Here is a 24,870-nt window from a genome sequence, read left to right on the forward strand (position 1 = left end):
GTGTTTGCTTTGGAGAGTGTGTGCTGTGAAGAGTGTGTGCTGTGAAGAGTGTTTGCTGTGAAGAGTGTTTGCTTTGGAGAGTGTGTGCTGTGAAGAGTGTGTGCTGTGAAGAGTGTGTGCTGTGAAGAGTGTTTGCTGTGAAGAGTGTTTGCTTTGGAGAGTGTGTGCTGTGAAGAGTGTGTGCTGTGAAGAGTGTGTGCTGTAAAGAGTATGTGCTGTGAAGAGTGTATGCTTTGCAGAGTGTGTGCTGTAAAGAGTGTGTGCTGTGAAGAGTGTTTGCTTTGCAGAGTGTGTGCTGTGAAGAGTGTGTGCTGTGAAGAGTGTGTGCTTTGGAGAGTGTTTGCTTTGGAGAGTGTTTGCTTTGGAGAGTGTGTGCTGTGAAGAGTGTGTGCTGTGAAGAGTGTGTGCTGTGAAGAGTATGTGCTGTGAAGAGTGTATGCTTTGCAGAGTGTGTGCTGTAAAGAGTGTGTGCTGTAAAGAGTGTTTGCTGTGAAGAGTGTTTGCTTTGGAGAGTGTGTGCTGTTAAGAGTGTGTGCTGTGAAGAGTGTGTGCTGTAAAGAGTATGTGCTGTGAAGAGTGTATGCTTTGCAGAGTGTGTGCTGTAAAGAGTGTGTGATGTGAAGAGTGTTTGCTTTGCAGAGTGTGTGCTGTGAAGAGTGTGTGCTGTGAAGAGTGTGTGCTTTGGAGAGTGTTTGCTTTGGAGAGTGTTTGCTTTGGAGAGTGTGTGCTGTGAAGAGTGTGTGCTTTGGAGAGTGTTTGCTTTGGAGAGTGTTTGCTTTGGAGAGTGTTTGCTTTGGAGAGTGTGTGCTGTGAAGAGTGTGTGCTTTGGAGAGTGTTTGCTTTGGAGAGTGTTTGCTTTAGAGAGTGTGTGCTGTGAAGAGTGTTTGCTGTGAAGAGTGTATGCTTTAAAGAGTGTGTGCTGTAAAGAGTGTGTGCTGTGAAGAGTGTGTGCTGTAAAGAGTGTGTGCTGTGAAGAGTGTGTGCTGTAAAGAGTATGTGCTGTGAAGAGTGTATGCTTTGGAGAGTGTGTGCTGTGAAGAGTGTGTGCTGTGAAGAGTGTGTGCTGTGAAGAGTGTTTGCTGTGAAGAGTGTTTGCTGTGAAGAGTGTGTGCTGTAAAGAGTGTGTGCTGTGAAGAGTGTGTGCTGTGAAGAGTGTGTGCTGTGAAGAGTGTTTGCTGTGAAGAGTGTTTGCTTTGCAGAGTGTGTGCTGTAAAGAGTGTGTGCTGTGAAGAGTGTGTGCTGTGAAGAGTGTTTGCTGTGAAGAGTGTGTGCTGTGAAGAGTGTGGCCTGTGAAGAGTGTGTGCTGTGAAGAGTGTGTGTTGTGAAGAGTGTGTGCTGTGAAGAGTTTGTGCTGGGAGGCGTTTCTTTTCTTTCTGCTGATGGACCAGGCCTCAGTGATGGCCTGCTGGATTTGTGCAGATCAGGAAGGCTGATGGGAAATCCAGAAAGCCTATTAGTCTGACGCTAAATATACACACATGCTTATGCACACACACACCCACACACACACACACACACACACACACACACACACACACACACACACACACTCACACACACACACACACACTCACACACACACACACACACACACACACACACACACACACACACACACACACACACACACACATTCTCTCAGGTCCAGACACTGAATGGATGGTTGTGTCCACTGTGGCCTGCTGCTGCCCTCTCTGCACTAATAGCATGGCTGGACCATCAGTCTGTCCTCTTGTCCTGCGTGTTTAAGTTGAATTGTGGGACGCGGTTAAAGACAGAACATGAATCACCCCTCCTTGGCAAAGATCAGGTTGTTGCCTCTTAAAACTCTGGCAGCAGCATGTTTGGCTTGTTAAGGAAAGTCTGTGAGTGGTGGTGAATGAAGCTGTCTGATAGGCTGTTTGTTCCCTGACAGCAGAGCTAGTGCTTAAATAAAGCTTGTCATAGAGTAGGGCTGGGGATTACTAGGAACCCCTCGATTCTATTTGATTTGATTTCAATTCTTTAAGTTGCAATTCGATTCGATATTGATTCAATTTGATATTGTTTCGATTTAATATTGATTTAAATTCTTCGATTATCAATTTTCATGCCCCATGTGGACGAATGTGGTATGTCACCTCACTTTTCAGAACAATAAAACAAACCAAATGTCAGACTTTGGTTCAACTGTTGGTTTTAAGTATCTTAGTCTCAGGTGTGGCCCTAAACTTGAACAAAATCAGCATAGTAACTAAGGGGTGAGTATTTGCAAAAACCTAACGATACCATACGTATCATGGTACTTGGGTCACCATACGATAATATCACGATATCACAATTTTGTGATATGTAATGATGTTCTACACTGTTAATTGTTTGATTAAAAACAGCTTTTCTTTTTTATTGTGTTTGAAATAATGAAAGCCAGATGCAGTGGTTAATAGGAACACGTAAAAACCCACAGTCCATCAAGTTTGTCACTTAAACTACTGTGACATGCCACTAACATTGGGAAAAAAAAATATTGGGTGAAAGATGGGGTCAGTTGGTGAAACTGATAAATGTCACTTAGTGTAACCAATGTTTCTGACAAAAACTGGAATATTGCACAAAGTATGACTGATTATTATTTTATCAGTTTACTACACTGTAAAAAATAAACTAAAAATGATTTTAAGCTAACTGACCCAAGAACAGAGAGAAAATATTGGTGTTAACGACTTCAAAACTCAGATCATCCAGTTTATGAAGAAAATATTTTTTGAAGAAATTTTGAAATTGTATTTATTGTACAGTTTTTGCACTATAAAAAGGGAATTATCAATAAGATAAAGTAATCTAATCTTTTTAATTGATCACACTAAATATTTTAGGTTGCGGTTTCCAATGTATTTCTGTGTATCTTATCAACTTGATATTCTGTGTTGCTATAACTAATGAAAAGGAAATAGTTGAACCAAATAAATTCAATTGCTTCAGTTGGTCATGCCAGCATGACTTTCAGTCATAGATCAGAAACATACCTCTCTGTTATAGATCAGAAACACTCTTTTGTGCTATGTATCTGTATAGATGTTTTCAAGGAACTCTTTGCAAGTGTAATAGGGCTCCAATAATAACCCGAGTCTGTTTGTGACAAACACTTTCAGTGGATGCGCTTTGATTGGGATCAATGCTCTGACAGATTAAGTTGCAGCCTCTAAGCCTATTTGAACTGACTCCGGCAGGAGCAATGATCTGGAGCAACTCCAAAAGTTTTTGGACCTGTTTGTGTTAACCAGTAGTTCATAGAACTCAACCTTAGTCCATTTTTTTCGTAGTTATCGTGATCATTGATGAGTAAGTATGGAAGCCCTAACCAGACATGCCTCCATCCATTTGATTTACTCCATTTTCTTGAGATGACAATACATGTAATGTTACTGATTAGATTCACCTTGTCTTCTGAGAATCTTTACTCTTCTAGTGTTCTTTTTAAAGACAAAAAAGGTATATTTTTACCTTGACATGTTTGGACGTGCAACCTGCCGTCTTCTTCAGACGCTGCCATCCAGACAGCTGTGTGGTGTCTTTTTGTCAGCTGTTTCCGGTAGTAGCTGGTGGGACAGATTGATCACGTGGTCTGTCCCGCCAACTACGCCCCCCGTTGCCCGTTGCCGTTGTCGAAACATGTCAAGGTAAAAAAATACCTTTTTTGTCTTTAAAAAGAACACTAGAAGAGTAAATACATGTAATGCATTTCTTTCCTTGGGATCTCAACCTGACATCAGATGATCATAACTTATTTCCCAGAGCTGGCTGAGAAAAAGCTTTAAGGTTTGATTACCTGATCACAAATGCACTTACAGAAATTTTTAACCCAACTTTATGTAATTTAACTTAACTTATACTTTAACTACATAACAAATTCCCAATAATTTTTTTTGTTAATATTAAAACAAACCTACCTTTTAAAATGAATATCCATAAAGCCTATTCATTTCAAATGTTTAAGGTTCATGTATTCAGAATTGATTTCGTACACACTCACCAGCCACTTTATTAGGTAGACCTTGTTAGTACTGGGTTGGACCCCCTTTTGTCTTCAGAACTGCCTTAATCCTTGGTGGCACAGACTCAACAAGGTACTGGAAACATTCCTCTGAGAGTTTGGTCTATATTGACATGATAACATCACACAGTTGCTGCAGATTTGTCGGCTGAACATCCATGATGAGAATCTCCGGTTCCACCACCTCCCAAAGGTGCTCTATTGGATTGAGATCTGGGGACTAGTGCTGTCAAGCGATTAAAAAATTAATCTAATTAATTACAGGATTTGTAATTAATTAATCTAATTAATCACATTTTAATCTCATATCTGCTTAAGGTCCCAAAATAAAGAATTTGAATTCTAGGACATTAAGATTACATTAAAAGACATTAAAAAACATTTAATAATAAGGTGGGAATATATACAACACATTTTTAGGTACCCTGAGGCACAAGGAAAACATGAAAAAAGTTTTATCCACTTTAAGACTAACTTAGAAATGTGGTTTCTGAGCTGCTTTTTATTTCAAAACAGTGCAGTTCTTGCCAAAAACTTTTGTTTCATTTTGATTGAATAGAAAGTTACAAACAACCCACACATAATTTTGATTGAACTCCACTGCGAGGGTTTGCTTACAAGCAAATTCTGGGTCAAAAGTGCAGATCAAAGGACAGGTTGATGTAAAACACATAATTATTACAACCATGAATGAGGAGTGTTTAAATTAACAGCGCTGTTGTTTTCCATCAACACTGCAAAGTGACTTCCACAGTAGTATGGTTTGACACTAGCATGGACTTTAATACCTCAAAACAACTACAAGAATTTAAAACATCACTCTGAACTGGCCTAACACTGGAAGTTTAACGTGGGGGTATTTGCTGTGCAGTATGTGCGTGCTTCCTTTTGGAATTTTAATACCGGGTAATTTGCTGTGTATGGAGAAGCCTTTGACATTTACTGTATCAGATGGAGGATTTGACATGAATAAATCTGTTGAGTCAACAAGGTGGCCAGACTTTTCTTATGTGTCATTTAGGTTTTGTTTGTAGTCAGTGAAAAAGATTTACATAAATCTGATGCATTTTAATTGCATTTAGTTTATTATATAAGTTTCATTAGCAGGTATTTCAAATAAATATATTCATTTTAAATGGATAAACAAACAAGCATACTTTATTTGAAATGAATGAAATAAATAAATAATCAAATTGTTGTTCATTTGGAGTAATTACACTATGTCTGTTCTGAATACATAAACCTTTGAAATGCATTTCAAACTAGAAAAGCAATTTCTGAAGAAATTGCGCTGTGAATGCAGAATGCTGAAGCAGCTTGCGCTGAACTGCTAATGCAGAATGCTGAACATGGATGACTGAAGATATGTCTGAAAATTGCTGAATGAAGTCTTAAATAACTTGCGCTGAAATGCTACAGCAGAAGCTGAACATGAATGACTGAAGATGTGTCTGAAAATGGTTGAATGAAGTCATGCAGGGCTTGCACTGAAATGCTAATGCAGAACGCTGAACATGATTGACTGAAGATGTGTCTTAAAATGGTTGAATGAAGTCTAAAAAAGTTTGTGCTCAACTGCTGATGCAGAATGCTGATCATGAATGACTGAGGATATGTCTGAAAATTGTTTAGAGAACTCCTGTAAAAGCTTGCGCTCAACTGCTAATGCAGAATGCTGAATTAGCCTGCCATGAACTCTTGGATGAAAGGAAATAAATGGTCGAATAAATGGAATGGATGAAGGAATTTAAAGTTGAAATGGTTGCGTCTATTCAAAAATTAAAGGAATGTATCAAATTTAAAAGAACATTGATGGAAATAATGACCTGACTGAGGGTAAATGTAAGTCGGCTATCTTAAACCCTGTTAAAATGTAATCCTGTGTGTCCTGTGTGTGAGTTTTTTAACCATGTAAGCCTGTAGGCTGAGGCCCATCTGAAGCCAGATGTTGCCATGGTGATCATTGTTCACCAACTGCCATCAGAGAGCTGGTGGAGTCTGTTGATTCCCAACACATTCCCTTTGAAATCAGGGTGTAAAGGTGCTTGCAATTCTGACAAAAAGAATGATGATGAAGCATGAATCAGTGTAATCTAAAATTGGATTTAAAAGTTTGACTGGCTGAATCGATTCAGGAATTAAAGGAAGGAATTTAAATTTAAAGAAAAAAAATCTAGGAAAATAAGGAGCTGACTCAGGGAAATGGAAGTCAAATGCTGTTAAAGTGTGATACTTTCTGCCCTGTGTGTGTGTGTGTGGGTGTGTGTGAGTGTGTGTGTGTGTATGTGTGTGTGTGTGTGTGTGTGTGTGTGTGTGTGTGTGTGTGTGTGTGTGTGTTCAATCATGTAAACCTGTCTGCTGAGGCTTATCTGAAGCCAGATTTTACATTGGTGATCAATGATAAATTAACAGACACATGCTTGTCTTTGGTCCTGGATGTTTTGATGAGTTACTATAAACAGCTGCATAAGATCAAAGGTTTCCACGGAGACCAGCTCGTTAAAGGCAGCAGGTGCAGGTGCACAACTTTGCCCTTGTTACTGTAATCTTCTGAAGATTTTGTGGCAAAGCAAGAGTCCGAATCTCCTGTCACCTTGCCAAAACCATGAGGGCTAGAATAAAAATGAACACACCGTAGGAATCCTGAGACCCAGAGGAAGCTGTCCGTCTGAATTTCATGCATGAAGGTCAAGAAACGAACCCACGAGAGCGATAGATAGATGAGGGAAAATTTACTGATCTCTGAGAAAACCCCTCAGGAATTAACATGGAGGTATATGGGGATTTTTTTGAACTTCTCATGACAGTTGGCCATTTTGTGAAAAAGTGCTCCATCCTTTTGCTTTAAAAACCACTTTGTCAGAAGCAGGACAAGCCCTCCTCCATTTTGACATATAATATGCCTATGTGGAGCGAACATTGTGACCAAAAGAGCAGTTTACCCAGAAATTTTCCAGGTCTTGTTTCCCCCTCTCCCCACTCTGTCGTTTGAATCTCCCACTCTGAGCTGAAACATTCCGTCCAATACACACCAATGTTAAATGGCTTGAAGAGCTGAAATGCATCATGACCTTTGAAGGGTCATTGTGAAGTAACTATGAATGCTAGGAAACATTTGAAACCCACCGAATGAAGCCAAAAGGTAGCTTAATATTTTAAAGTTTGAATGGAGTTTGTAGCTGAATGTATGACTGAATGAGAAGGGTTTGAAGCCAGCTGAAAAAATGTCCTGAAGGGAGGAAATTTTGAAAATTCCCCATTCATCTCTATGAGACCTAGAAACGCACAAATCCTGAAATATCTCAGAAAGTATTTGTAGAAAGTTTCTGAAGAGTCATAGCCCCCTTGTCCCAGCTGAAACACACGTTTTGAAGTTTGAACGGTGAAAATCGGTTGAAGTTTGTCGGAGTTTTAGCGGTCCAAAAAAGCGGGCGGAAGAATGAAGAAGAAAAAAAAGAACTAGAAAAGCAATTTCTGAAGAAATTGCGCTGTGAATGCAGAATGCTGAAGCAGCTTGCGCTGAACTGCTAATGCAGAATGCTGAACATGAATGACTGAAGATATGTCTGAAAATGGTTGAATGAAGTCTTGAAAAGCTTGTGCTCAACTGCTGATGTAGAATGCTGATCATGAATGACTGAGGATATGTCTGAAAATTGTTTTAAAAACTCCTGTAAAAGCTTGCGCTCAACTGCTAATGCAGAATGCTGAACATGAATGAATGAGGATATGTCTGAAAATTGTTTTAAGAACTCCTGGAAAGCTTGCACTGAAATGCTAATGCAGAATGCTGAATTAGCCTGCCATGAACTCTTGGATGAAAGGAAATAAATGGTCGAATAAATGGAATGGATGAAGGAATTTAAAGTTGAAATTGTTGCGTCTATTCAAAAATTAAAGGAATGTATCAAATTTTAAAGAACATTGATGGAAATAATGACCTGACTGAGGGGAAAAGTAAGTCGGCTATCTTAAACCCTGTTAAAATGTAATCCTGTGTGTCCTGTGTGTGAGTTTTTTAACCATGTAAGCCTGTAGGCTGAGGCCCATCTGAAGCCAGATGTTGCCATGGTGATCATTGTTTACCAACTGCCATCAGAGAGCTGGTGGAGTCTGTTGATTCCCAACACATTCCCTTTGAAATCAGGGTGTAAAGGTGCTTGAAATTCTGACAAAAAGAATGATCATGAAGCATGAATCAGTGTAATCTAAAATAGGATTTAAAAGTTTGACTGGCTGAATCAATTCAGGAATTAAAGGAAGGAATTTAAATTAAAAGAAAAAAATCTGGGAAAATAAGGAGCTGACTCAGGGAAATGGAAGTCAAATGCTGTTAAAGTGTGATACTTTCTGCCCTGTGTGTGTGTGTGTGTGTGTGTGTGTGTGTGTGTGTGTGTGTTCAATCATGTAAACCTGTCTGCTGAGGCTTATCTGAAGCCAGATTTTACATTGGTGATCAATGATAAATTAACAGACACATGCTTGTCTTTGTTCCTGGATGTTTTGATGAGTTACTATAAACAGCTGCATGAGATCAAAGGTTTCCACGGTGACCAGCTCGTCAAGGGCAGCAGGTGCAGGTGCACAACTTTGCCCTTCTTACTGTAATCTTCTGAAGATTTTGTGGCAAAGCAAGAGTCCGAATCTCCTGTCACCTTGCCAAAACCGTGAGGGCTAGAATAAAAATGAACACACCGTAGGAATCCTGAGACCCAGAGGAAGCTGTCCGTCTAAATTTCATGCATGAAGGTCAAGAAACGAACCCACGAGAGCGATAGATAGATGAGGGAAAATTTACTGATCTCTGAGAAAACCCCTCAGGAATTAACATGGAGGTATATGGGGATTTTTTTGAACTTCTCATGACAGTTGGCCATTTTGTGAAAAAGTGCTCCATCCTTTTGCTTTAAAAACCACTTTGTCAGAAGCAGGACAAGACTACTTACATGCTGAGGGCTTATTTGTGTTGATAGCTCAAAAAATGTGGCCAAGAGAGCAGTTTACCCAGAAGTTTCTCAGGTCTTGTTTCCCCCTCTCCGTGCTCTGTCGTTTGAATCTCCCACTCTGAGCCAAAACATTCCGTCCAATACACACCAATGTTAAACGGCTCGAAGAGCTGAAATGCATCATGACCTTTGAAGGGTCATTGTGAAGAAACTATGAATGCTAGGAAACATTTGAAACCCACTGAATGAAGCCAAAAGATAGCTTAATATTCTGAAGTTTGAATGGAGTTTGTAGCTGAATGTATGACTGAATGAGGAGGGTTTGAAGCAGGCTGAAAAAATGTCCTGAAGAGAGGAAATTTTAAAAATTCCCCATTCATCTCTATGAGACCAAGAAACGCGCAAATCCTGAAATATCTCAGAAAGTATTTGTAGAAAGTTTCTGAAGAGTCATAGCCCCCTTGTCCCAACTGAAACACACGTTTTGAAGTTTGAACGGTGAAAATCGGTTGAAGTTTGTCGGAGTTTTAGCGGTCCAAAAAAGCGGGCGGAAGAATGAAGAAGAAAAAAAAAAAGAATAAATTTTTTTGTCACAGAAGAACATATACTGTGAATGCATTGCTGCATTCACAGCAAATAAATTTTTTTGTCACAGAAGAACATATACTGTGAATGCATTGCTGCATTCACAGCAATGAGGGGGCTTTATGGATATTCATCATGTAATGTTTATCAGGTAGGTTTGCATTAAAGTTATACAAAAATAAATAGGGATTTGCTATGTAATTAAATAACATGACAAATACACCCAATCGGCCTTCAAGGGACAAATTAATAAAATGAATGAATGAACAAATGAATGAATGAACATAAATCTTAAAAGTTGGGTAAACATTTCTGTGAGTGTGAAGCAGCAGAGCATTGTGGGCCTCATTCAGTAATAGATGCGTAGAAATGTTCTTACTCTGTACAAAAGTTCAGTGTTTATGCAGAATCATTGTTGGATTCAGGACGTGTGCACCAACCAATTTTCCTCTCCCCACCGTGCATATGTTCACGAAACCAGAATCATTCTACAATGATGGTGCATCCACATCCGCGTCTACAGTGTCAGCCCCACAGCCCACTCCCCGTCCCCTCACCGGGATCTCTTTAGGCCCCATTTACACGACGCCGAAAACGGTCAATTCCGCAAACATTTCGTTGCGTTTTGGCCTTCCGTTTACATGAGACCACGTTGCGTTTTCAGTGAAAACGCAATCTTTTGAAAACGCTCCCCAGAGTGGAAAGATCTGAATCCGCTCCTCCATCCAGCTTCGTGTAAACACAGAGCTGAGCGTTTCAGGGTGAAACGCTGACATCACCGCGTACTTGCAGTTTCAGGTGAAGGCTGCGCGCTCAGCCACATTTCCAGTTGAGCCAGAGTGAGCCAGAGTGGTGTATATTTACACTACCTCCTGAGTTGGCGTACCTTTTGAGCGCAGCGTACGCTCACGTTAGATTGATAAATGCCGAAACGGTGGTGATTTTTTGCGCACACCTCATATACGCTCTGATTTCGCTGTACGCAAGGTTGATAAATGAGGGTCAGTGTGAGCAAAACCACAGTGTGCTGAGGACGAAAACAATAGATGGATGTTAAAGTCTGGCAGGGTTATTTCACCTGCTCACTGCTGTACAACAGTGACTATTTTCTGGTTTTCTATTTAGTTGAATTATTCCTGAGAATAAAAAAAGGAGTTCAGGTTCCCTCCAGGACTTGATTCCGCATGTAATCTATAAAACTTTCTGTGTGTGTGTGTGTGTGTGTGTGTGTGTGTGTGTGTGTGTGTGTGTGTGTGTGTGTGTAATATTAGCACAATTTACAAATCTCCCTTAGCCCTTATTATATGGTATCGGTTAAGTATCGGTATCGAAATTTTTTAGGCAGGTATCGAATCAAATTATAATATTGGCATCGTGACCACACTAGTTTGAGATGAAATATTTAAAGACAGTGGACAAGCCTTTGGAAAGGTGTGATGTGTAGCCATACAGCAAATTTAGATTTAGGAGACACATTTTTCCGTTAACAGATGAGATAAAAGTGACAATCGACGTCTCAAACCGGCGAGGCTCGCTGCCGTCAGTTTTACAAGTTTGATTCACTCTTTGCTTCATACGTCTGTGTCCTTCCAGGATGAGTGGTGAAATGTTGGAGTTCATCAACTGCTGTAAGAGATATTCATCCAGGTACTGGGGCATCGCTGCAGTGCTTGTTCTGCAGAGCAGCTTTCATATTACTGATTTTATTTTTGAGGTTTTCTACTGTGCGCTCGGAAACAACACACACATTTCCTCTGTTCAAGATCACCAAACTCTCTTTTTTTACCTGATTGACTCACTGATAACAGCTGTTTGTGTATTCTTGTAATAAAATCTCCATATCTTCCTCTAAAAAAAGTTTTTCTTGATCTTCTCTCAGTCACACTGTTACTAGTCGCCAGTTTATGAGTGCTAGACATGCGCAGTTTGAGTTTGTTTGATGGGGTTTTCCAGAAGGTTCTCCTTAATTATGACATAATCTGCACCTGCGTCTCTTTCATGGTGTAATTAGAGAACTGGACGATTATTTGCAGTCGAGCATGTGGCTAACACTGCAGCTAAACGGGCCGTTCCAAAACAAAATAAGGACTAATGGTCCTGTTTGTTTAATGACTGAATGTTCAGGCAGGCCTTGGTCACTACGTTAAATGACTTTTCAGACCCTTCTGGTGAGTTTTTTTAAAGACAACAATTCCTGTGACTGTTCTGGAGTTTGGAAAATCTGAGGTTAAAGTGTGTTTCGATCTCCTCAGTGGTCAGCATGTGTGAGTCCCTCCTCTATCCAAAACACAGAGACAGTCCTCCTCACCCACAGCAGTCTCCTCCTGCTGCTCCAGAGCAAACAACTGCATTCACATGAATGACCAAGTGTGTGTCTCACTATGGTCACTTCAGCCCAGATAAAGGAGGAGGGTTGATATTTAGAAATTAAAAAAACAAGAATGGACAGAAGAAAGTTCATTTGTGTTTCTAAACATATTAATGATGTTGTGTTTTATCTGCTTTCTTTCTAATTAGTTTTTTTTACAGAGTTCACAACAATTTCATGCACATTAATTGTTGTGCAAATTAGACAGCAGCGTCAATTAGTGGCTTTTAGTGACTTCTGGGACAGCCAATAGTGACTGTCCTTACTGAGGAGTTGGCATGTTGAAAGTAGCACTCAGCTTTAATGATGTATTGAATGAGAAACAGTCTCATTCTTTCAGGTTTTTCATGATGATACATGACAGAACTGATTACAAATAATCTGTTAATAGTGGATTATTTGGGTATATGGTAATCTGGGGTGTTAAAAACAACAACAATGTACATCGAACCAAACCAAAAACTGTGACCACAGGACTGTGATAAGAACCGAGCTGGGTTTTGTGAACACTTCCATCCTGGCTAAATGTATTAAAAAAAACCATGAAATTGTTGCATTTTTACCCTTATCACACATATTATTTGAACCTTAAATTAAATACTGAGTTCAGTCAGGAACACTCTTGTCCTACATTGAACCATTTATTACCAAATGGATACAGTTAGAAGTGGGGCTAAAGCTCTGCTTTCAGAGTACTCCCTGGGTTAGCCAAGCAGCCTGCTCGAGCTTTCCAAGGACAGCACAGCAAAACCCCATACGTACATACAAATTAAAAAAGATACATACAGATCAATATGACACAAAAAGAGTCTTAATAAGAGGAGGCTGGGGTGGAGGAGAAATGATCAAGACAGCAGCAGCTGGGTAGCAAAGAGGTAGCAGAGGTAACACAGAGTGAAGACGTGATTTGAATACACCGCCTTAACATTAGACACACACTGTGATTGGTGATTGAACATCAGCCTGTCAGCTGATCACAGCTGGGCTTAGGACTTCAGTGTCCTGCATAAACTTACACTAACTCCATTTTTACAATTCAAAATATAACAATGTACATTTTAAAATGTCACAGTTTCATGTTAAATAGTGTCTCTAATGAATAGAATAGAACATTCTTTATTGATCCCATTGGGGGAAATTTTTTTGTCACAGCAGCTCACGAAAATAAACAAAGTGCAGTAATGGAGGGGAGTTATAAAGCAAACTGAGTGAAGACATGAAATAACTGCTTCCCTGCTGGACCTCCATCACAGCATCCAGGAGAGCCAGCTCCCCAAGGCCCAGATTACACGGAGACTCCCACAACGATTCTTCCTTTGCGTTTCCAAAAGCCACCCGCGTTTACATGAGGATGGTGTGAAAACGATTCGCGTTCATACAACTCCAGGAGGACAGGTCGCTTCTTCTGTTCTTTCTTTTTCTATCGTTTTGTTGTGTGAGACGGTCGGCAAACCATCCATGACGCGCATTACCGCCACCTACTGGACCGTGGATCACATTCCACGGAAGAATCAAAAATACTAAAACAGAATGCACTTCGATTTTTGCTTTATTTTAAGTATCTTACATTACAAAAATGAAAGTTAATAGTTTGATGCAAGCTTATTGACTAAAGTTAATAATTCGATGCCAGAATATTACAATCAGTGATGACAAGAATGTAATTGGCTGATGCGGGTCCAGCACAGCTATATAAGGGGAGAAGAGAACACGGAACCAACCTCAGCCATGGCAGACCTTGCACTTCAGGAGGATGTGAATGCGGCACTTAGAAGGGAGAGGGTGTTCCGTGACCGGAGAGACCTCTTAAGTGAGTTGGATGAATGGCTGCTAAGTAGGTTCTGTCTTCCGAGACATATTTTCTTACAATTGTGCGCAAACTTGGAGCCAGAATTAGGACGAGAGACCCGGCGTTCTTGTGCCATCCCGGTCCCTCTACAGGTGCTGTCCACGCTGGGTGTCCTGGCCACTGGGTCAGTCCAAAGGGAGATAGCGGACAGATCAGACATAACCCAGCCAACCATGAGCCGCATCTTGCCATCTGTACTCGTAGCCATCCGAGGTCTGACCCAAACTTACATAAGATTCCCATATGACAATGCCCAGCAAACGATGATTAAGAGAGAATTTTATGAGATTGCTGGCATCCCAAATGTCACTGGGGCAATTGACTGCACTCACGTGCGTCTGAAACCACCATCGGTTAATGATTACACATATGTTAATAGAAAGAACTACCATTCTATTAATGTGCAGCTCATCAGTGATGCCAAACTACGGCTCCTGAATGTTGTAGCCCGGTGGCCAGGGAGCACCCACGATGCCTTCATATTTAACAACAGCAATGTGGGCCGAAGGTTGCAGGAGGGAGCTTTAAGAGGACAGAGTTACCTGCTTGGTGAGTAACAGACCACTGGCAACATTGTAGGCGAAATCATTTATCATTATCCTAATTGAATATCATGCTTTAGGTGACAAAGGTTATCCGCTGCTGGATTATCTTATAACCCCCCTAGCCGATGCGCACGGGGAGCAGGAGCAGCGGTTTAACCAAGCATACATAAAGACACGCACTACGGTGGAACGCTGTTTGAAGGGGAGGTGGATGTGTCTTGGGCATGCAGGAGGGACACTCCTGTACTCTCCAGAAAAAGTGTGCCACATAATCCTGGCCTGTTCTGTTCTGCACAACATCGCGGAGGACAACGGTGTGCCATTTAACGCGCTCCCAGAGCAGCCAATCCCAAGGGATCCATGGCCCGGTCCAGCTGCACCTCAGGCTGTACAGCTCAGACAGGCTCTCATCGAACAATTTTAATGTAAGTGTGATAAGTAAAAACTCATAGCATTGTGATAAGTAACTTTATTTCATTTTAAGTTATCGTTAATTTTATTCAGAGGGTCATTGATAGACAGAAGAGCTTTATTTATAAGGACGAGTTGCCGACATATTTCATTTTGTCTCTCCAGCACCTCCTCTGTCAAGACCGAGGCTCGTTGTCGGTGGGGGGCGATGCGGGATACGGGTCTGGCTGCTGCTGCTTGGGGGACAGGTTCCTGCAAACCCGAAGGTCCCGCTTCAGCCTCTCCACCTCCCGCAGCCAGTGCGCTGCTTTGCCCCGGTGTTGCTTCGTCTACTACAATAAAAGCACATTTAAAGAAATATGATTTGTCGATTTAATGCAACTTTACATTTTAAGAATGAGTACACTTTGAATAAAAATTACCGAGAGGGGAATCAGAGTCTCCATGATCGCCAAGTACACCCTCTATAGTGGCTGAACCCATCAGAGCAGCCACCCGCTCCTCAATTGGTGTCAGCTGTAGTCCTGGATCCGGTCCTCTCCCACCGGTCTGAGTGGAGCTCTTTCTAAGAGCTGCAACACGTTTTTTGGTTCCTATTTTTGAGTCAGACCATTTCTTTTTTACCTGTAAATCAGTGTGGGTGTTTAAACAAGCATAATCCTCTTTTCAATTGTCATTAATTTACTCACCTCTTCAGTAGTTCTCTTAACAGGTCCCACGCTGTTCACCAATATAGCAATTTCTTGCCATATTTTATTATTTTGGCCTCCTTTAATGCCACTCTTTTTGCTTCCAAAGAGTATTAATTTGTGTCTTTCTACCACTCTGGTAATCGTTTCAATCTCCACATCTGTGAAGTTCTTCTTCTTTGTCGACTTCTGTCGCTCCATGTCGTAAAAAGCAGGCGGGGAAATGCCAGCCAGTGAATATTTATAGGCGTGACTAGTATAATTACGATGGTTTTCAGCCGCCACTTTTATCATCAGCTGCAGCTGTGTACGCACAGATGTGGGCGGTACGCACATGTTCATAAATCCCACGCACGGCCTTGCGTATTTCCAATTTGCACCCAAAATATACACCAATCTCTGTGCAATATTGATAAATGAGGGCCAGTGTGTGTGTTGATACACTGAAAAGCACACTTTTAACATGAATACTCTAAAAAAAGTGTACGCGTGTTATTCAAGCTCTTTCACGGATACAACACTTTAGTGTCTCCTGTAGGTTTCTATCATCATTGAAGTTAGAAAACTACTGGTCACTGGTTTAAACTGTGTCAACCCCACAGCTCTGTGACTCAGTGCTGCATGTGCTCCACGCAGCTCATATTGTGCTGATTATTTGTCTTAGCAACTACGAGCAGTGGTGAACTAGTTTTCTTGTCACAAAGTCATTGACACTCGTTTGACTTTTGTGTTTGGACACGTCGTTTGAATCTGTCACTCTTGCTCTTTAAGGAGGTGAGGATGCTGAACTGTGAGGTGCTTCATCATGTTTGTAGTGTTTCCTCTGTGTGTGTGTTGGTAGTAAGCTTGACAGATGAGCTTTGAAACCTGTATTAGTTTACAAAGCCGCCCCGACTGTCGGCTTCACAAACAGAGTGATGGCAAACCTCGCTCTGTGCACTGGCATTTTCATCAAGCTTCAGCCGGTTCACAGGAGCGCTGGGACTTGAAGCCATGACTGTAACTCCTTCTGTACTTTGCATGCAGCTTAAGAAATCAAACTGTGAGTTAGTCTGCACGAGATTAGGTGATTAAGATGCACGTTAACAACTTTGTCTGAACAGACTGAAAACGGCAAAGCAAATACTGGCTCAGTGTCTGACCTCACAACAACACACACACACAGTTTGGAAAGAGAGCAAGTCTTCACCCACTGCTCAGAGAGGAGAGAGGACCCAGCTCGGTGGCTGCTGACTCACAAGTTGCCTGAGTCAAAATGTCTGATTCAGACGTCAAAAAATGTCTTGGGGTATCGATACTTAATACACATGGTATTGTTTACTTTTTGAAAACAGGGGGAATCCATACTTTCTCTGTATCAGTATATCGTGCAACACTATCTCAAACTGTAACATATCACATGATGCCTGCGTTTAGATAGCTGAACAGGCGCTGTAATCCTGCCATTAGCCCCTGTAATGGTGGGCTATACCTCCATTGAATGTAACGCTCTTTTAGCCTGTTAACATGGCTCATGCATACCACCAATCCATTTTATATGGCTGTTAGTACAAACAATTTGTTTTCCTCACTAATGGCTTGTCATGCATACAGGCCAAAGTCTCTGAGTCGGCAACACTCAGTCCAGGGCTGGGATGTATGGATATTTTAATGAAATCGATAGATTTCATCTCCATGATATAAAAATAGCTCTATGGTTTGTACCAATATGGTTGATTTTGCGTATTATTTAGCAGTACACTTCTTCACATGGTACGCAAAGCCACTCCTGTTTCTCCTCTCCCTTTCTCTGTGCCTGTAGTGTATCTCTGCTCCGCCTCCCTACCTCTGTGACGTGACAAATACCCCTCCCCTCACTCCACGACAACATGAGACGGATTCTGCCACCGGAGAGAAGTTAGTCAAAGATAAATGATGGCTGGATAATTTGGAGATGGTTTGGATTCAGTGTTTCAGATGATCAGCATGAAAACATTTTCGGTTGAAGAATGTGAAAAACCTGTTTCCTGAATGCTGTCATGCGTTTGGTGCAGGATGAAACAGTTATAGCGGATGCTTCTGTGTAGAGCGCCAAAAGTGCCAGCAAGATTAATAAAACAACAGAGAAACACAACACTCCTTTCCTATTGGACGAAAGTGCATCACCTCAGCCAATCACAAAATTATAGGGTTGCTGAGAGAGAGGGGAAGTTCTAGGAGTTACAACCAAGCAGCAACCTCTGGTTAAAGAATATGAGACAATGCTGAAGTGCTACGATCTGCTGTTTCTGGAGTGTTCGCTCGAGGCTGCCTCCAGAAGTACCAGAAGTCACAAACACACCAAGCCAAAAAAAAGCAGCTTTTTAAAGCAGAAATTAAACTTTTTACTGCCTGGTTCAAAAAATGTCTCCTGTCTGAGTCGCTGATTTTACTACCGGCTCCCACTGTACGGGGAGTGATTTTTTTTTCTTACTCTGCAGTTCAGAGGATATTTAGATCGCCAGCTCGCCCAATCAGTGGCACAGCTCAGGGTCACATGACTGACAGGCGCCCTATGGCTGTACATGAAGCCCTTGCCACTACCAATATGGCCGCTGTGCACCATTTTCAGAAACAGATGGGTGACGTGAGACTACGTCTATGTTTTAAACCAGGGATCGGCAACCTTTGTGACATGGAGTGCCGGTTTAAAATCTTGTTCTCAACAAGTGTGCCATGATCAACAATAACATTAAATTGAATTATGACGCAAGATCCAAACTATTTACAACATATATGGTATTTTATTCTATTAATTTTGAAAATATTATATTGCATTTTAGATATTGTTTTCTGTTATATAAAACACAAAGCATTGCTTTAAGAAACACATTTTAAAACCTACTGCATTGAGAAAAGAGGCCAAAACTGAGACTACAGTGCAGCTGTATACCTGTATGAAATCATCAAAAAAACAACCAACCATAACTACATCTGTGGGCCTATTATATCACAACAAAACAACCATAACCAGCCCTATAAAATCATAACCTGACAGTCATCACAGTTCTGTATTATATCACAACAGCATGGACCCCCCCCCCGCACACACACATACACACACACACACACACACACACACACACACACACACACACATTGTAAAGACATGGACAAAAAGCTAAACATTTGAAACTAAAACTAAGTAGGCTGAGGCAACATCATATTGACAAATGCCCACCAGATAGTCAGTGTGATCCCTGCTTTGCTTGGCTAAGCTCTGTGATCTGGGGCTTGTAGTTACTTACTTTAAGTTGCAAACATGCCTCAGAGTGCTCCGTTGTTAATCGACTGCGGTTGGGACGGAGCACGTTTTTCATGTGTGAGCATACCTGCTCACAGAGGTATGTTGATCCAAAGACTGACAGCAGTGACAGTGCAATGTCCTTGAGGCAGCTGAACTTCTCAGGTGCAGATGGCCAGCAGGTGAGGATGCAGGCTCCGTGATCTTGCACTGGAGTGGTTTCTAACTGTTTTCTGAGCTCTGCAAACCTCGTCACCCACAGTGTTGAGCTCTTCAGCTCAATCAGCTGCATTTCCATGTTCTCTGTGTTCATCCAGTGGATCAAAGACGCATCCAAATCATGTCCATCAAAGCTTTCGGGCTTGATCAAGAAAGAGAACATTGGTCCGTACCTTGTAAAATCCACAAATCGTGTAGTGAACTCAGACTCTAGCTCACGCATGTACGTGCTGATTTTGCTGCGGGAGGACAGCTCTCTTAGGTGTCGAAAGTAGCTGAAAGTGGAGGTGGAAATGTCATTTGAGAATACTGAAAGCTTACCAACAAAAGCAGTCCATGTCTCAAACATGTCCAAAACAGTCTGTCCTGCACCTTGCAGTCTGAGGTTGAGTTCGTTCAGGTGTCCCGTAATGTCCGCGAGAAACATCAGTTTCACAATCCATTTCTTGTCCTCCATTTCTGGATACTTTTGGCCCTTTTCAGCCAGAAAGACCTTATTAGCATCAAAGCAGCTGACAAACCGCTCCAGAACTTTTCCACAGCTCAGCCATCTCACTACTGAGTGGAGAGGGAGATTGGTGTATGAGCTGTCCAGCTCCTCCAGCAGGGACTGAAACTGCCGGTGCATCAGTGCGGATCGCTTCACTATGAAGTAAACAATCTTTGCCACCGTGGCCATAACTTCATTAAAATCCGAATTTGACATTTTTGCACACAGGTTTTCTTGATGTATTATGCAGTGGAGTTTCATGATGGGGTGCCCAACTTTCTCTTCAATCAGTTTGACAGCTCCCTTTTGTCTTCCAACCATGGCGGGCGCTCCGTCTGTGGTCACTGCAAACACTTTTGTGATGTTAATTCCTCGTTCCTCAAAATGTTCGATTAACGCCCTGGCTATGTCTTCACCTTTAGTTGTGTCAGGCATTGGCTTCAAGCAGCACAGTTCCTCTCTTACAGTTGAATCACAGTACCTTGCCATGACTGCCAAACGCGGGATGTCATTCACGTCCACGCTTTTGTCAAGTGCAATGCTAAAGACCGTAGCATCTTTTAATCCAACTGCTTGCTGATCCCGGACATTTTCAGCCATCTCATCGATACGTCCCTGAACACTTCTAGCTGACATGGGAATGTCTTTTATTCGTGACTTGATTGTTTCTTTATTTGGCAAGTTTCCGAAAAGAGCATCCGAGCAACTGAGAAAAGCCCCTTTAATAAATTCGCCATCCGTGAACGGCTTCCCATGCTTTGCAATACAATGCGCAATGCGATAGCTTGCTTCTGTCCCGTGGTTTTTAGCAGCGGCAAAAACTTTGAGGGAGCTAGCTTGTTTGTCATACCTGGACACGGCGCGTATAATTGATTCTTCTTGATCTGCTTGGTCTTTGAAAGAGTTCTCGTGCTTCGTCTCAAAATGCCGTTTAACACTTGATGTTCGGCATACAACATTCTCACAACATAGAGTGCACACAGCAGGGTCCTTTAGAAATACGAAACCAAAATCTTGTGTCCATGAAGGCTGGAATGCTCTTTTTTTAATCTTCTTAGCAGCCGGCGTTGCCATTGCTAAGTATCGGTGGGTAGCAGTGGGGATGTCACGTTCTTAGAGACCCACCCAGTTTTGGAGCTGTCACTCAAACTCAAGAAATCAGGCCACACATTAAGTTGGCATTATCTCAACACTGAGCGGCGCCATCGTGCCAGTGTTCATGTTATGGCGTGCCACCCGTGGCACGCGTGCCAAAGGTTGCGACCCCTGTTTTAAACAGTCTATGGTTACCACATGCATGGAAGAGAGTTTGAATCCATTCATGTTTGGGTTACATCGTTGGCGTGTAGTCGTGGGTTTAGTACGTACTAGAGATGGGACGAAATATCGTTTGGCGAAATATCGCGATACAAAACGTGACGAAATGCATCGAGTTTGAAAAAAATGGATCGCGAAGTAAAGACGTCACGTCCGGTTACAGCGCACTTGACCGAAAGTGACGACAATAAGCATTAGCGCTAACTAGTTTTCCCGCAAAATGCCGCACAATGGAGTCAAATGAGGTCGAAATTGAGGATGCTCCGCCTGGATACAAGTCATCTGTCTGGCAGTATTTTGGCTTTCTCATTAAAAAAAGACGAGGACGACAATAGAGCAACTGACAAGACGAAGACCGTGTGTAAACTTTGCTACGCTGTCATTCCGTACACCACCTCCAATACGACGAACATGAACCACCACCTGCAGCGTCACCATAAAAATGTGAAGACGACCCGGCGAAAACGAGCCTACAAAAGGGGCAGCTGACCATAGGACAAGCACTCATACAAACTTTACCCCCGTCAAGTCCGCGTGCTAAACAGATAACGAGGCTCATCGGCGAGTTCATAGCGGACTATATGGCTCCATTTAACATGGTAGAGAACAGAAAGTTCATCCAAATGTTCAAGGTGCTGGAGCCAAAGTTTAAGATGCCATGCCGAGGACATTTTTCAGAGAAGGTAATCCCGGAAATTTACACTGAAACCAAACAAAAAGTGAAAGAGTGTCTCAAGAATGCAGAGTGCATCGCCCTGACCACCGACGGCTGGACCTCGCGTGCAAACACAGAGTTTTATCACCATCACGGCACATGTCATCGATGTGAAATGGGACAGTAAAAGCTTCGTGTTGCAAACTCGTGAGCTAAGTGAAAGTCATACGGGTGTTAACATAGCTAACGTATTGAAAAATGCACTGACAGAGTGGGAGCTAACGAGGCCACAAATTGCTTATGTCACAGATAACGCCAGCAACATGGACATTGCAGTGCGAGAGAGCGGTCTCCACCCTCACATCAAGTGCTTTGCGCGTGTTGTGAATCTGGCTAGTAAGCGAGGCTTGGCTGTACCCCGTGTCGCGTGCCTTCTTGGCCGTGTGCGAAGGGTCACCACATTCTTTCACAAGAGCACCACGGCCACCGCCATCCTGATCAACAAGCAAGCCCAGTTGGAGCTGCCTCGGCATAAACTCATCACTGATGTCCAGACCAGGTGGAATAGCTCCTATGAAATGCTCGTGCGCTACCTGGAGCAGCAAGCAGCTGTCTCAGCAGCGCTGAGCTGCCCAGAAATCCGCAGGAATGCGAGAGAAAGAGACACTCTGGATAACACTGACGTATCAGATGTAGAAGACATGGTGAAACTGCTGAAGCCACTGAAGACAGCCACAACAGTTCTCTGCGATGAGAAAGAGCCCACTATTTCGCTTATAATGCCACTGAAGTACATGATCGAGCAAAGCATGTCACAAGACGAAAATGACACACAGACCATCGCCAGTATGAAAAGTGCTATCCTACTCGACATCTCGGACCGGTACTCTGGGGACTGTAATGACATGCTGCAAGAGTGCACTGCGCTTGACCCACGCTTCCGAAGCCTGTCCCATCTGAATGATGAACAACGTGAGTCCGTCTATGCCCGGATACGAGGAAAAGCTTCAGGTCTTCACGTGCAACTGAACCAGGTAGGTAGGGGGTGTGCTGTCAGTGAGAGTATGTAACTGTGTCTGTAGGCTACAGCCTGAAAAATTATTTCTCATATTGTTTTTTAATTGATCTAAGTGAAAGAGAGGTGTCTGTGTGTGTGATAGAGAGAGAGAGATGGAGAGTGTGTGTATGTGTAGGCTACAGCCTGAAAACTTATTTCTCATATTGTTTTTTAATTGATCTAAGTGAAAGAGAGGTGTCTGTGTGTGTGATAGAGAGAGAGAGATGGAGAGTGTGTCTGTGTAGACTACAGCCTGAAAAATTATTTCTCATATTGTTTTTTAATTGATCTAAGTGAAAGAGATGTGACTGTGTGTGTGACAGAGAGAGAGATGGAGAGTGTCTGTGTGTGTTTGGAGAGAGAGGAAGTGAGGGATTGAAAGACAGACATGTTTGAGCTGTTTTTTTCTATTTTCTATTTTTTTAGACAAGTGACACTGATGAAAGAAGTAGGGCCAGGGCTTCAACACCAGGGACAGCAGCAGAGCAGGCCGTGGTCATGGTTGAGGCAGCACAGGGAGCAGAGCAGAGCCAGGAGGAGCCAGTAGAAGGAGAAAGGCAGATGCAGGACGAAACACAGCCTCCCCCACCAAAGAAGACAGCACTAGAAGATCTCCTTGGGAGCTCCTACACTACTGTTGAGACAGTGCAGTCCAGCAGAGGGATTGAGATTGAGATACTTTCTTACAGAAACGGGATGCCAATCCCACTTAACAGTAATCCACTTGAGTGGTGGAAAGTGAATGCATATGCTTACCCCATACTTGCCCCCCTTGCCAAGGCTTACCTTTGCATTCCTGCTACATCAGTCCCTAGTGAGTGTGTCTTTTCCACGGCAGGGGACATTGTGTGTGCTCAAAGGTCACTAATTACACCAGAACACGTTGATATGTTAGTTTTTCTGAAGAAGAACCAGATCTAGGCCAGGGCCATGATTTAAGAGAGGCTGATAGATAACTGAACCCAGGGTGAGAGAGGGTTATTGTTTGTGTATGGCCTGTTAGGCCTCATGTTTTCCTCTGTGCAACTCAAAAAAAGAAATAAATAAGTTGTAATGACGCAGTAATATTTTTCATTTTTACTTTTTTGATATCGTATCGTGACATATCGTATCGTGACCTGGGCATATCGAGATGCATCGTATTGTGAGTTTAAGTGTATCGTCCCATCCCTAGTACGTACTGTTGTTTTTGTCTGTTGTGCGTCAGAGCAATGAGGCGATTCATGACAAATACTCTGTATAATCTTATTGACACCTGATAGTTTTGTAATTAGTTGTACAGAAATGCCAGACAATGTCCTGTTTTAATGAAAATAGTTTACACTATTATTTGCTAAATTTGTACTTTGGTGTTTGAAATTCATTATTTTCATTTGCATTCTAAGTTATGGAAATGAATGTTTGTGGTTTCCACATGGAAAAAGACACCTTTATCTATTTATTTAGTTTTTTTTTCTTTCTCAGTTTTAGGTCCAGTGAGTTTAAACATCAAATGGATACATAATTGATATCAATAATGATAATAAATACCAATAGTGTTGCCATTCAGGTTCAATTGTATGCATCAAAGCAACATTTCCAGGTTAAGTGAATACATGGAGATGCATATTGTGACATGGCCTAAAGATATCAAGATACCGCTTTCTTACCGCCATCAGCTCGCTGTAAAACTCAAGTGCTCGCAGACAGCACCTCGCACAGGTACACCTCTAACTCTGTCTTCTCCGCTCGTCACACACAACACACACACCTCCCCACAACTGTTGCGCTGTATCCTTCGCCTTCATATGCATGTGTATGATCAGAGCTACATACTTGCTCCGAGCTGAGAAGTAACATGAAGAAAAAAGAAAAAAGCAAACTAAACAAAGCACACGTGCCCCCAACCGAGCGAGGAAAACTGGATGGTTCAGATTTATTTCATGAACCGTTTCATCCCTAATTCACAGTTTTTATTATTGAATTCTTGAAGATTTTTCCTTTCACTGAAAGTGATTTAAATCTGTCAGGCATTGGGCTAAAAGAGTCTGTGTTTACATTTTCTGAGAGCTGGTGATCATCATTAGTGTGTACCAATGGTCTGAGGAAGTTCTACATTTGTTCATAAAGTAAGAACAAATTCATGTAAGAAAATGTTGATGAAATTTGTGAGTACGCACAGTTGAGAATGAGGCTCTAAGAGACAACAAGTTTCGTTACGCTTTGGGGCTTTTACAATGCGATCTCTTGGTCCTTGATCTAACTGCAATCGAATGCCTGACCGTCCAACTGAAAGAAGATGGCGTACCACTGAGCCACAGCTGCCCAGAGGGGCCAGTTATGATGTCATCCTGTTAAAGCAGGGAGGTGCAGGTCTTCTGCTCCTCAGTTAATCAGGTCATCTATTGAACCCTGAAGCTTGGGCCCTGCCCCCTTTCACTCACTCTGAGCACACAGGGACCACG

At 42.1% G+C, this 24,870-nt stretch overlaps 1 protein-coding gene across 2 annotated transcripts in view; it reads left to right on the forward strand.

Moving 5' to 3' along the window:
* The window catches only part of tesk1a (testis associated actin remodelling kinase 1a), a 62,316-nt gene that overhangs the window by 16,405 nt on the left and 21,041 nt on the right, over positions 1-24,870 (forward strand). The gene's annotated exons all lie outside the window — the stretch shown is intronic.

This window comes from Halichoeres trimaculatus, unplaced genomic scaffold (assembly GCF_033239565.1).
Source record: "Halichoeres trimaculatus isolate MK-OKI-2021-1 unplaced genomic scaffold, fHalTri1.1 fHalTri1_scaffold_2, whole genome shotgun sequence".
In the NCBI taxonomy this organism is placed as follows: domain Eukaryota; kingdom Metazoa; phylum Chordata; class Actinopteri; order Labriformes; family Labridae; genus Halichoeres; species Halichoeres trimaculatus.